This window comes from Bacillus rossius, assembly GCF_032445375.1.
Source record: "Bacillus rossius redtenbacheri isolate Brsri chromosome 9 unlocalized genomic scaffold, Brsri_v3 Brsri_v3_scf9_2, whole genome shotgun sequence".
In the NCBI taxonomy this organism is placed as follows: domain Eukaryota; kingdom Metazoa; phylum Arthropoda; class Insecta; order Phasmatodea; family Bacillidae; genus Bacillus; species Bacillus rossius.
Window position 1 is genome coordinate 24311170 of NW_026962013.1, and position 13592 is coordinate 24324761.

At 38.2% G+C, this 13592-nt stretch overlaps 2 protein-coding genes across 3 annotated transcripts in view; one reads left to right on the forward strand and one right to left on the reverse strand.

Moving 5' to 3' along the window:
* Window positions 1-13592, reverse strand: part of LOC134543067 (heterogeneous nuclear ribonucleoprotein Q) — a 778099-nt gene that overhangs the window by 106938 nt on the left and 657569 nt on the right. The window lies entirely within an intron of this gene.
* LOC134543285 (cubilin) overlaps window positions 5653-13592 on the forward strand; it is a 295632-nt gene continuing 287692 nt past the window's right edge. Inside the window, exon 1 of the mRNA XM_063388195.1 lies at window positions 5653-6150. The gene's annotated coding sequence lies outside the window, so the exon portion shown is untranslated. The remainder of the gene's footprint in view (window positions 6151-13592) is intronic.

A 13592-nucleotide genomic window follows, 5' to 3' on the forward strand; every position in this document is an offset into this window, starting at 1 on the left:
GCAGGCTATACTCTCAGCCTAATCATGCTAATACATATAGTGGTTAATATTTAGTTCATAATTATTGGAATGGTAATATTTTCTAATAATTGCCTAGTTTAATTTTGAACAGTATTAATGAGGAGCAAAGTAACAGCAACAATACTGGTCGATTGCCACTCTGGCGACGATCGATACACCGGTGGTGGCTGGAGCTGGTAGCATTACACTCTCTTGCCCTGCATAGCACTGGGGTGCGTTCTGGTCGCACATGCTCTGGCGAGGCGGCGATATACCATTGTGGCTTGTGCGGACTAGAGGAGCACCGACTGTTTCACACACATTTGTCTAGCTGATTTGGTGGGGACTAGACTGGTTATCGAGTGTGCTGGCTCTGCTTGTTCAGTGTCGCTCGGCTCAGCTTGGGTGTCGCTCGGTCGAAGCTGTTTCGGGAGTGCTCAGGTGTTCTCGGGACGCAGGTGTTAGGGGCCATTATTTGTCGCTCTTCGATTGGCATGGAAAGTTCTAAAGAGAGGGAGGGCGTTGGTATATCTAGATTGGTAACAATGCCACCTACCGTATGTCATTGTCTTCCTTGCACACATTTCTTTCTTATTCACAAAGACTTGGAGTTAAGCTATTTTTCCCCCATGGTAACTATGCTGGGTTTTGCTACATGTTTTTGATGAAACTATGTTTTTTGTGTGGTGGCATCCACCCCATTACATAGACCACAACACAATCTTGACCTGACTCACATCTTCGAGACGATTCCGAAATTTCCACCAGGTTGTCAAAATCAACAGCACATACCTACCCATTCCCTGGGACTTCCTTATACAATCTGATCATCATTTTCACGCACCCCGGTTAGTACCGTGAAGGATCATGAGTTCCAGACGGGTGGAAGCAGGGACGGACCCAGTGATAAGTCTTGGAAAAAAGGGGGTGGGAACCAGTCCCCTCCAGTTAATCACAAAATAACATTACCAAATATGTAAGTTGAGGACTTCTTTCCTATAACATTTAAAGATATCGACAACACACTGTTCATGGGACAATTTACCTAAGTCTCTTTCTATATACTTAATACCTCGGTTATTATTCCTTACTAAAACATATATTTCACCATTTAAAAAATACCTTCTGTAACACTGAAAAGCCTACAAGTGTCCCAAAAATTTATAATACAATTAATTTTCAGTTGAAAAAGAAATTAAAAATCATGTTAAAACATGCCTGTAAAAAATATTAACTCACATCCTGGTAACATTTTCGTTTGAAAACTAACCTTAAGGTCCAATAAGATGCACAAAAAAGTTCTACTTTATTTAACAATACTTCCTTGATTTATGCTCTATAACATAGTGAGATATCTTTCTAATATCTCACACAAACTTGTGTTGACTGCAATGCAAGGCTTTTTTTAGTAACTAAAGTAGGGTATTCTATGAGTCTCTCACCTTGCAGTCAAACAGCTCATAAAACAAATGGTTTACCGAATAAAACACTCACTACCACGGTCCTGCTGCTTGTTTACTTTTACAGCGCGCAAAACAATATTGAACACTACAGTTACCAAACAGTGTTGCCAGCTTAATAATGAGAAATTCCTCGAAAAGGGCATACATTTCTCATTAATAATACGAAACGTCTTTCTGGTCTGTGCTTTGACAAATGCATCTGGGTTGATGTGAATAAACAGTATTCCATTTTTTTTTTCTGCAAGGTTAGGCTCTTGGGGAGGGAAAAATTCTTCCTTTCCTTGAATCCGCCTCTGGGTGGAAGGGGTTGGCTATTCGTCCCCGGAAGCGTGTCATTGGCTGTAGGCGCAGCTGGTCTGGGGCATTTCGACGACGGCAGCGGCAGTTGAGGAGGAGTGCTCGCAACATTACACACACAGTCCATTCACATCTACTCGAACACTTTCGGAATATGACATTTGAAAATAGCCAGTGTCTGAAAACTGCATTTAATTCAACGCACACACGACCAGCCAGGGCCTGCACCTTACCACGTTGGCAGAAAATCAAGAAACACAGTTGCATGTCTCAACGATACATTGAACCTGATTGGCCAATTAAATTTGTATATTTTTTAATATTAGGGTCAAGATTTGATGTAAAAATAACATATTAATGATTATGAACATCTCATAAATAAAACTATAGAATACTCATATGGTATTAGTTTCGCGTGTATTCAAATGCACGCCAGCCACTAGGCTCATCATGGTAAAGTTGAATCTATCAGCTGGTGGAGGGATACTGTTTATTTTTTTATTTTAAGGAGGGCTTCCACATAGTTGAATTGAATGTTAATTAATTATGACAAGTATGGAAAAAATACTAAAAAATGATATTGCACGATTTTTATCAATAAACATTATTTATGTTTTTTTGTGTGGTTTTAATGAAGAGAAAAACTATAAAATTAAGGCTGGTAAAATTTGTTGTTCATATAAAATAATTTCAGCTAAATATCTTAGTTACTCGACTTACATATTATCTGCGGACATATTAACTATACAGACTGTTACAAAAATACTGTTTCACCTCGAATGATTCTTGCAGTGATACGCACAATCCTTAAACATTAGCAAATATGATCGCATTAGTTAAGGCGTAGCAGGTGCTTTCCACCAACCCGTTACGTTTTTCATCACGGTGTATAAAGTATGTTTCGTAGCATTCCTGTATGAACGCAACCCGCAGTACATCCAAGTGCCTCAGTTCGCCTTCGTGTGAGCCTGCCCAAATATTTGTATTGTATATTTAGGTTGGTTACGCGGTTTAGCTTCCGGATGAAGTGCTCGACAAAATAATGCTGTATATACAGCAATAGTGTCGATGCATTACAACATGATTCGAACTGAGGGGAAATTGCCACGTGAGCACAATGCTTGAAACGTGTAAGTTGAGGCTAAACATATTGTTACGAACGTGAGCAAGGCCGCGTAACGCGCAGGTGCACGCCGTAACATGAGATGTGCCGTGCGCACCTGGGTCGCCGCTTTATCTCCCTCCAGCCCTCCGCACTCCCCGCGCGGCGCCATGCCTTTGACGCGTAACTGACACCGGACAGCTGGGAGTTACGCGAGCCGCCGACACGTGTTTTCGAGAGATTTCTGCCGTCGGGACGGCTCGCGATGACGCGACAGGCCCCGGCCGCTCTCGTGAGTTCTGGAATTGCGCCGGGGTCTATATATATATATATATATATATATATATATATATATATATATATATATATATATATATATGTCCGAGGAGTCAGTTCGGAGTGTTCAGTTGGGAGTTCTCCCGCGACGGAGTTTCCGGGCGACAGAGTCGCGGGCGCGGCGGAGTCCCGAGCGAAGTTGCGAGCGAGGTGTCAGAGGTGCGGCCCAACGAGGTGTGTGGAACGAGTGACTGGGGAGTAGACCTTTCTTTAAGTGTAATTAATTATTTGCCATTTTAGAAGATTTTTGTGACATAAGTAGTGGCAATAAATAAAACTGTGTAGTGTAATAAAATCTTTAATTGGGATATCCTTTACGAACCCGCGGTAAATAGTAACAATACAAATAATTAATTTCGGAAAAGTTCTTTGAAATGTGTCCCAGTTTCACGCTTCACGACCCGAGTTTATCCGGTCTCGGATCCACAATCAAAAACAAACCCAAACGGAAGGAGGTGGGAAATTGTGACGGTCTGCGGCGACGGCGTACACCAAACACGCCACGCCACACGGGCGGGCACACGACGGAAGTCGTTCAGGATGCTGTCTGTGAAGCCCGCAGTGAAGCCGCAACTGGAATGTCGCCGTGGCGTTAAGAAGACACCGGGGGGAGCCCGCGAGGAAGTACCAGGCGACCAAAGGTCACACATGACCCTCAAGTTTGAAGTTAAGTGTCATGGCTTCATGGGCGTCGCAAGGATATATTTTTTTTTTGGGGGGGGGGACTTCAATTAATTTAGATGTTGAGGAATATCCATCCCCTGGAAAAAAAAGAGGGGGGGGGGGGGAGGGGGTCCGGGGGTCCTCCCACAGGAAAATTTGGGGTTTGTCGGTGCAAAAAGGTGGTTTTTAGGCATTTTTCTTTCCTAAATATTCTAATTCTAGTTGATTGCAATATATAATTTATTTTTTATAAAAAAATATTTTCAGAGAACAAATTTGTAAAAACACAGTTAACATATCTGCTGGTGCTATATCCACACAATATCATTAATTGCGCAACATATGGGTTATATCACAGAAATCATATTTTTAATATAACTACGAAACTAAATATATTATTGGAGGGGACGATATTGAACACTTTTAATATTGGGGGGAGGGGGGACGTGTCCCCCCCCCCCGTCCCCCCCGGTTGCGACGCCCATGCATGGCTTTAATTGAACATGAGATTAACGAGCTAAGAAGTTTTATTTTAGATATCGCCGAGTTCGCCCCGTGCCTGGTCCGCGGTGCGTTGCAAAATTATTTGTTTAGAAGACAAATGTAGCGGAGAAGGGGCACCCCCCCCCCCCCCCCATTTTCCAAGTCTTGTCGAATAACTGGCGAGGTTAAGTGATTTAATGGCTTGACCGTGTGCTGTGTTCTGTACAACTGTAACACGTGACAGCATGGTGCTCACTGCAGTCGAGCAGGGGCCCGGCCAGTCAATCTCGGGGGAATATCAACGTGTATAGTTGCGAGAGAGCCCCCTGTACTCGGCCTTGCGAGCTCGCAACCCCACGAAGACGCGCGCAGTGCATGCTGCCCTCGGACGGCGAACGGGCGCGTCACTGCGGCCTCTAGCGCCACGCGGCGGCTGCGCGCCACACACCAAGCTGCCCACTGGCCACGCCGCCGTCCGGCCGCAAAAACAAAATTTTGCTTCTTTTTTCGCCGGGGACCTCGGCTCCTCGCAAGTCAGGTATCTTCTTCTACCTTCGCAACAGATAACACTACTTTCCCTCGACGGGGATGGCCCACCCCCGTCGCTAGTAACTGCAAACGAAGGTGTCGGCCTGTTCCAGTCGCGGCCGCCGACTCTTGATCTTCCCAGGGGCCGACGACACAGCAACGACAACCGCGGGCAGGTGTTGAAACCGACCAGCCCAGCCTGCCTCCCTGTCCACGCGATGCACACAGGGAGAACTCGGGAGCAGGGTGTCCACAAGGAAAAAAAATATTTCGTACCAACATAGGCGAGAAAAAAAGTACTAGATTTGAAAAAAAAAGTACTAAATTATAATTTGTTATGGTTTTTAACAATTTAGGAAGTTATTATGACATTGCAATGCTCTAACTTAAATATATCACACCAAACACACACATACATTCCATTGTTTTTAAAAATAATTACGCTTAATAATAAAACATATTGGAGTTACTGTAATAATATTATATTAAAGAAAAAAAAAGTACTAGATCTGTACTTGACCACTAAAAAAACTTATAAAAGTGCTAGATCTAGTACGAAAGTACTAACTGTGGACACCCTGCACGGGAGCGATCGCCGAGACCACCGGTAATCTCCCGGCCGCGCGCACAGAGGGAGGGGTGGTATGAGAAGCGGAGTGGGGGGGAGGGTTTGTTTCCCCGGCGAGCTGCCCGCCACCCCTCCCGCCGGGGCGGGTTTGGACTCGCCCTGTGCTGAGCCGGGCCGCAGCCAGCCGCTCCCATTCCGGCCAGACCGTTCGGGCGAGCTGTCACGGGCTGAAGGCGGCACCGCGCGCATGGCAGCCAAGTAGGTCGGGGCCCCCCGGCGGGGTGGGGCACAGCGGGACATGGGTGCGACGCCGGAACTGGACCGCCCGCTCTCCTGACGTCCAGTCGCCTTCCAGGGGAAACAGGAAACCGCGGGAAGACTCTTCGCGAGCAGGCGGCACCACACTTGGCCAGGGGACGACAATACCTAAGCATGCTCGCGTCTCGAAAAACTAAAACTCGCACGCTTTTAAATACACACACTTGACGCTCTCTCAGCCAATGCGTGTGTTCACTCAGATTGCAACGTGGTGTAATCGTGGATGCGAGTTTGGAGGAAAGTGCTCATAAACCTGTCGACTGCCGGGTCGTATAACACACTTTTCGCGATTTCCGTCTATTCCCCGTTACACTATTTTTCCCACGTGTGTGTGTCCAATTTGACGCCAAGGGAAGAACATGGCTGCCGACAGAACAGCGTTCACTGACAGGGTGAGTTTTCTTCCGCCAATAATAGTTCTGAATTCATTAGTTTAATAATTTCTACGTAATGTTTATACATATATTTAAAAAATTTGATCTGTATTTAACTACTGTCACATATTTTAATCTGTGGCATGGTGACAATATTGGTGAGCGTACTTCAATAATCATACCGGCAATTTTTTTATTAAGATGCGCCTTTATTTGTAATAAACACAGTATAATAAGGTTCTCAGTGTATCTCTATACACCCTACTTATAATGCTTATTATTTTGTAAAAACTATAAGAAATATTCATCATTTTGTTAAAATATGGGCGTGGCAAGTTCATTACACTTACAAACCTAGAATGTCACACAACGTAGTTTTGTAACGAAATAAAGTATGACATTTTAAACTTAAGTATCGTTTCTGCAGACTTAGGTTTTTTTTTCTTTTCCCAACAATGAAGGAGGAAAAACCTCTCTAATATAATATAAGATTTCAGCCTCACCCAACATTGGTAGAATTTGTCTAAACTATTTAAAATTGAGTCTTAAATACACATTTTTATGATGATTACTTTTATTGTTTCTGTAACGAAGTACTATTTCAAAGTTAACAGTAACCTCTCATTAAATTTGATAAGAAGGTTTTAACGCTGAATTTATTAAGTTACTCATACCTAAAACCAAATTTAATGTAATTATTTTTAATATATTAACATAATTATCCATGTTAAATAAACCGTAGTGTACCAACAGTTCGATAACATCCCAAAAACATTTGCATAGGAGGTAAAACGTTATAAGATCTAAAGAATTAACCCCAATCTGTGAGCGTGTAGTAAACATATACATTAAACTATTTTTTAATATTATAAAGAAACAACACTAAAACATTTTAAAAATAAATGCCGAAACGTATATTAATTTCGAAACATTAGCAATTTATCACTACTGTTTTAAGACCATTGCTTACAGTAAAATCGTACTTTCTTACATAATTTGCTGACATGAAAATTAATAATTAAATGTACGGTAAGTAAAACGTTTTACAATATGATACATACATAAGAAATTTATAATTAATTTTTAAACTTGATTGATGTAATTTTAAATTGTTTCAGGATTTTGGAATGATTTCTGCTTAATCAAGATTAGAAACGTGGCTTGTGATGTGGTGATAGAGTTCACTTCCACTTAATTGATAAAGCATTATTAATTAATTAAAAACAACAAATAGTACTTACTTAACACAAACAGCATACCAGTTTTATTAAAAAATTACAGGAAATGAAAAAAGTATATATATTTATTTAATTTTTTTCTTATGTTGCCTTAAATTTTGGATAGTTTAATACAGTGAATATATAGTAGCTTACAATTGTAACATAGTTTTGTAAAATATTTTTATTAAAATTTTTATGACATTTACTGTTGTAACCACAGATATTTTGGTAAAAATATTTAACACAGAAAACCCCATTACTGTACCAATTCAAGCGTGAAATTTACTTTCTGTGTATTTATAAGTTCGAATAAGATGATTTTATATGGTAAAATATATCACATATTTAAATATATTAAACGTTTCATTTTTTAAGCGAAAATAATTCGGTATCTGTTTAGTTCAAAGCTGTTGTTATAACAGACGATGATTTTACCTAGCACAAAGGAATTGAAGGAAAATTAAAATTTATTCATGATGCAGTTTTCAAAAATATTGACATCAAGATCAAATACAGGTTGTTCGGAAACTCACCCCAAATATTTCGGGAAGAAATTTCTTACTATCAATCTCAGTTTCTAAAGGCTATAGTCACCCTGAAAACCATTTGAAACTGAACTACAATCGCGGGGATAGAGTTGTCGCCATGATGTGAATTAGTCCTATTTAAAAAAATCATAAAAATAATATGGGATGGCACCCTATTAGTGCATACAAAATTTGTTTCTTACAATGTGATGGATATTTGATGCCATTGTATCATACATTATGACATAATTAACAAAGAAACCTCTCTTTTTGAAAGTGTTCTAGGTAAACACTTTTTTTAATTAGAATTTTTATTTTTAGTAATTCACACAAATACTCAAAGTTACATATAGGGAAGTATAACACTCAAAACTATAGTTTATGTGAGAGCTACCAGCATACTTAATGTCTGCGTGCGGTAATTTTACTGTAGGACAAAACCTTTTTATGAAAAATTCACAAAAACCTTTAATTAATTAGTTTAAATTCTTGATGTACAAAAAAAATGAAAATTGACTGTTATGACAGGCAAAGAAGTACACTGATACAAAAATACATAAAATTTAAAACTATAACTATAATAAAAAATTAAATTGAAAATAAAAACAATTACATAGCTACCATAAAAAAGAAAACTTTACATACTTAATTATTTGAGAAATCTCATCAGTTAAACTATCCAGGCACAAATTGATATTTTTTTCAAATGTACAATAATTTTTATTTTATCATTTTTATTTTTAGAAAGAATAGCTACAATTTTTCGAAAGCAAAAGTTATAAATATTTCTGAGAAGTTGTTTCGTGGAGCAGAGGAATATAAAATAATTTATTTTTATAGTCTGTGTGTGCTGTTTCGGCCGGATTGATTACAACGCCTTGGGCATAGGCAACCCTGCACGCAAGAGTAAAACCTAGTGAGTGCGGCGAGGCCAGCTCGTCGTCTGATGTGCGCGGGGAGTGGCATGGTCTCTGTACTCTCGTCGCCGCACGTCGGCGCCTGCTCTCCGCAGCATAACCCTGGGACGCCGCCCAGATCACACCCGTGAGGCCGACGAACTACACTACTCCCAGGAAGAATTGCCGCTGAAACGGCACATCCTGCCAGTTGAAACAAGAAGGGTGTTTTTATGTCATTACTAGCTAATGCCCGGCACGCGTTGCAATGCCTCTCATTTTTTTTTATTTTTTATTTTTTAAAATTGTCTGAAGTGGTACACATATACAAAGCATCTCTCTCTTTCTCTGCAATTCTCTATAATTCTCTATTTCTCTGTGTATATCTTTATATCTCTCTATAGCTCTGTACATATATCTATATCTATCTATCTTCGGAACACCTATATCTATATATCTCTACATCTTTATATGTCACTCTATAGCAATGAAAATTTTAAAAATCTACTTTTTTAAACAATCTTTATTGCTATCTATCTTTTTATCTTTCACAGCTGTGACATAGGTATAAAAAAACATGCGCGTATTCGAATGCAACGTTGTGTCATAATGTCAAAGCAATCGGTGAAGAACTTGCGGAGATTTAAGATTTTGAACGAACAGACATTAAAATTTTTATTTATATAGATGACATACTTCTCAATGAAACATCGGAAGGCATAATTATTTTTATGTGAAAGAAGGGCGCCATGCCCTAATATTTTGATGAAAAAAGGGGAAGGGGATTATGTTAAGTTGGTTAATACTAAAAATAACTCCGTATCATAAAATCCTTTTCCAGAAATTATAATTTCTTTTAAAAAGGTTTCCCTCATTTTGCATGGATACCATTTATAAAATTGATTTTTAAGATTTAAATATACTCTAAATTAATTAACACAAGTAATTAACTCTCGAAATTTTCTGGGCATCCCACGAACCACCTGCATATAATTTTATTACAGTTTAAACTTTTTTTCTTACACATTTACATACCCCAGTTGGTTATTGTAAAACTACTGAGCATCTTGCTGTCGGGTCTGGCAGTAATGTCAGTTAATGTCTTATAATACTAGCTAATGTAAACTATAATGTATATACTTTATATAATATTTAATATATTAAAACCAGGTCACGTGGATGTTCGAATAAATTAAAAAATGAACTTTATAATCGAGTTTCGGCTAAGAATATTTAGATCCTAGAATACAAAAATATCATAGGTACAAAGAATAATTGAACTTTTTCGTGTGTAATAAAAAAATAGAGTCGTAGCTTTGAGTCTCATAGTTGCACGCGGTGCCACAAGCCAGTTCAGTGCCTTAAATAATAGAGATGATGGAGCTCTCGATGTGCGTAAGGTTTCCAACCTTATCGCTATTTTATTCCTAAACATGAAGCGAGCCAAGTGTATACAGGTAAACGGGCCCTCCTAAACACACATATCAGTACACTGATAAGTGTATACAGCATTTAAATAACTATAGGTTTTTACTTTTTAACGTGTAAAGTGTGTTAATGAATTAAATAGTTTAATAAATTAAATGATAAATGTTAAATATTCTACTTCGTACTGGAAAAAAAGGAGAAAGTAGCTTACTATTTCGTTAACCCTTTCATCGCGACACACATTTACGACTGGGCATTTGTAGACATAGCTGGCAGACAACGTACATCAATTTCAGTGCGATATGTCATGAGTAATTTGTGACAATGTAGTAAAAACATCACGCAGTTTCAACCAAGGCTAAATGGCTGGAAATTAATGATTCGGGTGAGTGGCGGGGACACAAATCTAAAGCACGGGCAGCTAGCTGATATATACAATCTGAGGTATAACTTATATGACGTCAATAGAAAAACTTCCCTTACATCACATGATGTTTAAAATTTTTTCAGAAATACGAGGGATGTACGTAAAGTAAGCACCTACCGTTTGGACATTAAAAAAATAAACTTGCGAGAAAGAAGTTTTAATTTACAGTATTAATTTGCTTCATATTTACTTCACATTACTGCATAGTCGCCACTCAGTTTCAAGCACTTTTAGTAACGCTGCACCATTTTCTATAACCTCTCTGCATAGAAGTTCGCCGCCTGGGAACGGAACGGACGCCTTGGCTATAGGCATTACAGACTTCTTATACGCAGTGCGTGTAAACTAAGTATAGGCGCTCTGTAAAAATCTCCGAAAAAGGTTTAAAAGATCTCCGACTAGAATTGAAAAATGGTGGCTACCGTTTTTTGAAACGAAATTACGATTTTCAACGGTTTTAATTTCCAGGCGGCGAAATTCTATGCAGAGGGGTTAAAGAAACTGGTGTAGCACTACGAAAAGTGCTTGGAACTGAGTGGTAACTATGCGAAAATGTGAAGTAGATAAATATGTAGTAAACTAAGACCGCCAATGAAAACTTTTTCTCATGAGTTTATTTTTTTAACGACCAAATTGTACTTTACTAAACATCCCTCATATAACACTGTAGTTTGCAACATTGTAATGCTCCTGCAACATTACATGAATGCATCAGAATAGTCTGTGCTGTGTGGGTTAGGCCGGGGCAATAATTCTGGCATCTCTCATACGTTTCCGTTTCCATCAACAATTTCACTTTTGAGTAAAGAAAACAGCTAAATGATATGTAACTTAAAATACTAATAATAATTATTATTTTTTTTAAATTTAGGTAAAGAAGAAGGCCAATAATTTTGGTGCCTCTCTTATATAGTTTTGCTTCCAACACCAGTTTCATGGTGTAGATAAGGGAAAAACATATACTTTGCTCGTATACTTTCAGGGACTACACAGGCAAAACTCTGAATTATCACTTATACAGCTATAATATTATAAGGAGCCTTCGTTGACTGACAATAAAAATGTTTATGCTGTGAATATCAGAATTCCTTGTATATCAGGAGGTAAGTTAATAATCTTACTTCAACTGACCTTCATATAAATAGTTAAATCAAGCCAAATGCAGCGTATATTCTTTTACATACAGGTATATTTAACTTGAATTTCCCCTGCCATTTACTTTTTTATTCTATGCTGATGACAGATCTGATAGAAATATCTCTAAGAGTTTTGAATAGACCATTTACCCTGAAAAAAGGTGAATAAATTTAAGTGTGTTTCTCGACAGTAGCAAAATAAATAAGATAATATTTGTATAGATAGTAAGATTATTTGAAAAAAAATATACTGAACTAAAAAAACAATACAGGGTAGAAGATGAAATGTTGTAAGTCCGAATGTTACACGGGAGACACGCTCTTTAGAAATTAGTTTAAACTAAGATATCTGAAAACAGAAGTCATTTAAAATTTTCCAATAACGATTGTTAAGATAGCATTATAAAAGCTACAACAAAAGCAAATAGGAAAAAAAAACTAGGAAGAAAAATGTGTCGGAAATATAAAGAATATAATTATGTTTAGTTTAGACTATGAGATCGAAAAACATAATATTATGTAAATACATTAATAAAACAAGTGGTTTATAAAAATGATTATTCAAAAATAATATTAGGAAAGCTCACAAAAAAACCTGAAACGAGAAAAATGTTTCGCAATTATGTAAACAACATGCAAAAGGAACTGAATTAAATACTTTGTCCTTTGGAATGAATAAGATGAAACTAAAAAAAAGGAAAAAAAAAAAAACTTTACTGATAAGATAAACATTAAATGAATTAAAGGAAAATAGAGTTAGAAGAAATATGCTAAGCAAATAAAATTCTATAATTTATTATGAACTATTTAATTAAGAGTATAGAAACGTCAGCTCTACCAGACTCGCCTTGTAAAGCAAGTGGACGCAACCCGCACTACACAACGTAAAGGCGAGTAGCGGTGATGTTGAAGACAGAAACCCATGGTTGCATGTCATATGGCAAGCGGCCTCCCGAGATTACTGGGCTTCATAACAATTGGGTATCAAATCTTCTATCCTACAGACGATACAATTACTCACTAATGGGGGAGTTACGTTTAATACATTACCAAACTTATTCCTGCAAAAAATTTCTCACGCACAAAGTGTTAGTAATTTTATTATGAAAATATTTTTGCGTAAGATTAGGTAAAATTTGTAATGCATAGGTTGTAGTATTTTCAGGCCTAGTTTCTTTTTGTGATGATGAGCAATCTATTTTTTGCAATGTTTGCATGGCATTAACATAGGCCCTCGTAGAAAACGTGTACGTTTGAGTTTTGGATTACCTTAATGTGATATATTGTAAATATTATGAATTTGCGTTAACTTACGTCACAAAAAAGAGTTTAGAAATTGAATTTTATGCATTACATAAATATAAGTTAAATATTAAAATATATTTAGAAATTAAGTTAAGCTTAGAAAATGTGTTACATAATGAAACACGTATCTCGTATATCTAAACTACATCACAACTGTCTTATCTAGGAATTTAACCTATACTGTGGCCGGCAGTTATCTTGGCGTGTCTCAGCGCGGGGGTGCGGGGACAGCGGGAACGGAGAAAGAAGAGGGGGTAAGCAGGCGACACGTAGCCGAGAGCCGTGTAGTGGCTGTTAGGAAAATATCGCCCTTCAGTGTATACCCGAAAATGGAAGGCAAAGGTGGCAGCTCGCAGAGGCGCGGTAAAGTGATACATAGCGGAGAGCGGGAAATAATAAAAACCGTGATGCAGTTTTGTGATGAAGAAGCGAAAAATAAATGTCTGCTCGAGCCTTTACAGAGACAGACGGCAAGAGCAGCGAAGTACACGGGTGTGAGTGAACGGTCCATAGTCAGGATT